General features: G+C 40.3%; 1 non-coding gene across 1 annotated transcript; it reads right to left on the bottom strand.

Moving 5' to 3' along the window:
• Window positions 1-2,212: 2,212 nt before the first annotated feature.
• Window positions 2,213-2,425, bottom strand: LOC116484418 (small nucleolar RNA U3). The gene has a single exon (XR_004252576.1). It is a non-coding gene; the product is annotated as a small nucleolar RNA U3 (small nucleolar RNA).
• Between the last annotated feature and the right edge of the window lie 220 nt (window positions 2,426-2,645).

Below are 2,645 nucleotides of genomic sequence, written 5' to 3' on the forward strand. Positions count from 1 at the left end.
TTTCTCTCTTTCTTTTCTTTCTTTCTCTCTTTCTTTTCTTTCTTTCTTTCTCTTTCCTTCTTTCTTTCTTTCAATGGAATTTTGCTGTTGTTACCCAGGCTGGAGTGCAGTGGTGTGATCCCAGGTCACAGTAACCTCCGCCTCCCAGGCCTAAGCGATTCTCCTGCCTCAGCTTCCTGAGTAGCTGGGATTACAGGTGCATGCCACCACGCCCAGCTAATTTTTTGTATTTTTAGTAGAGATGGGGTTTCACCATGTTGGCCAGGCTGGTCTAGAACTCGTGACCTCAGGTGATCCACCCACCTTGGCCTCCCAAAGTGCTGGGATTACAGGCATGAACCACTGTGTCCAGCCTATTCAGTTTCTGTTCAGTATCTTTTTTTAGTATTTCTTGACTAACAGTCTATGAATGCTATACTCTGTAAACTCATCTTTATTTTACTTTCACTTGTAAATAACAGTTTAACTGCCTATAGGTTAACAAGTTCTACTTTTTTCTGGCCTTTATGATAGATGAAGAGATGCCTGCAGTCAGCACCATGTGCTTACTTTGTGAGTAATCTCAATTTTTTTCTAATTATCTTTATTTCCTTTGTTTTTATGTTTTGTAATTTTATTTTGATGGGTCTAGGTATAAATTTATTTTTACTTGTTTGGGAATCGGGGTGCTTCTCTAATCTGATTTTTTTCAGCTCTGCAAAATTATCAATTATTTTTTCTTCAAATATTCTTCTTGGTGGATTTCTTATTAGATGAATATGGGACATTATTTCTGTTGCTTAACTCTTTTGACACTTTACATTTTTTATTTATTTGTACTGCATTTTGAGGGACTTTTCTCAGAATTGTTTTCCAGTTTATTGAGTCTTTTGTCAGCTTTATCTAATCTGCTGTTTAACCTATCTAATGTTTTTAAACATATTAATGACCACAATTATATTTGTTATTAAAAGGGCCAGCTTTTTTGCATATTTCTTGTTCTTTAGTTAAGATTTGTATCTGGTGGGTTATTAAGTGTGGGAGGAGTCATATGCCACCACCCCAGTTGCATAGTTGTCTCTACAAAGCAACTTTTTTTTGTTTTAGATTCATTGGGATTTCATATTACAGATAAAATCCCATTTAAGGCTCCCATACACCTGGATAATAATATAAATTTGATCTTCCCATGCACTCATGGCACAAAGTTGGTGTTTTGATTTCTTGCAGGAGACCTTTTTCTCCTTTATAGCTGTCAGCAGGGAGAAAGTTACATTGCTGTTTCCCCAGGTTGGTGAGTGGAGTTAATTTCTCTTTGTGTGACCTAGACAGTCTTGGTTTTATAAAAATAGCTATTCCAGGGCTGGGTGTGGTGGCACACACCTGTAATCCCAGCACTTTGGGAGGCTGTGGTGGGTGGATCACCTGAGATCAGGAGTTTGAGACCAGCCTGACCAACATGGTGAAACCCCATCTCTACTAAATAAAAAGAATTAGCCAGGTGTGGTGGTGCATGCCTGTAATCACAGCTACTTGGGAGGCTGAGGCAGGAGAATCACTTGAACCTGGGTGGCCGAAGTTGCAGTGACCTGGGATCACACCGTGGCACTCCAGCCTGGTGACAAGAGCAAAACTCCATCAAAAAGCAAGGAAGGAAGGAAGAAAGGAAAGAAGGAAGGAAGGAAGGAAGGAAGGAAGGAAGGAAGGAAGGAAGGAAGGAAGGAAGGAAGGAAGGAAGGAAGGAAGGATCGTCTGGGCAACAACAGTGAAACTCTGCCTAAAAAAAAACGAAAAAAACAAAAAAAGCTATTCCAGCTGTCCACCTAATTCAGGTGAGAGGTTTTCTCATCTGTTCCAATGTGGTTGTTAAAGTCACACCCTCAAGCCCTAGGGTCCGTATCAAGGAAGATACTCCTGTGAGCAGTGGTGGCATCTGCTCTAGCTTTGCATGAGCTTTGAGATTCTAGTACTGGGAGGGTTCCTTTTGTCTTTTCAATCTGCTTGTGCATTGTTACCCGTTTTCAACATATTTATGCATTCATATCAAGAGGTGGACTTCTCTACATTAGCTGGGTCTGCCATGTTGCTGAAGTCTCACATAGGTATTTAGAGCATTTACAGCTGCTTGAAATTTATTATGTGACAAAGGGTTTGTTAGCGTCTAACATGTTGGGAACAGTGGCTATATTCAATAAGGAACTATTACATGATTTTTTTCAAAGTCCTAATGGAAACCACTCAGACTGCATCCCCGCCTTCTTACTCTCCTGAAAGAAGAGAACGATCATCAATGGCAAACAGCAGCTGCAACAAAACAACACTAAGAGCAGGCTCCACGCTCAGGAGACATTGCTGTGCCTCCTTCTCGTGGTTTCTGGTGCTCCACACTGTCAGAGAACAGTCTCTGGTACTGAACTATAGAAATGATCCCTAGAAGAATAATCTTACATTACATAATTGGAAACAAGAGAGTGACATAGGTGTTGGTTTTTATTAATAAAACAGAACTTGTGGACGTGTACACATTTAGCAAGCATTTTAAGCATGCCAGCTGTTGTCCTCAGCACTCCATTGCAATATCTAATTTGATCTTGACCAAATCCTCTAATGCAGACACTGTCATTAACTCTATGTCAGTAAACATTTCAGCCGATGAGGAGACTCAA

Source organism: Hylobates moloch, unplaced genomic scaffold (genome assembly GCF_009828535.3).
Source record: "Hylobates moloch isolate HMO894 unplaced genomic scaffold, HMol_V3 SCAFFOLD_15, whole genome shotgun sequence".
In the NCBI taxonomy this organism is placed as follows: Eukaryota; Metazoa; Chordata; class Mammalia; order Primates; family Hylobatidae; genus Hylobates; species Hylobates moloch.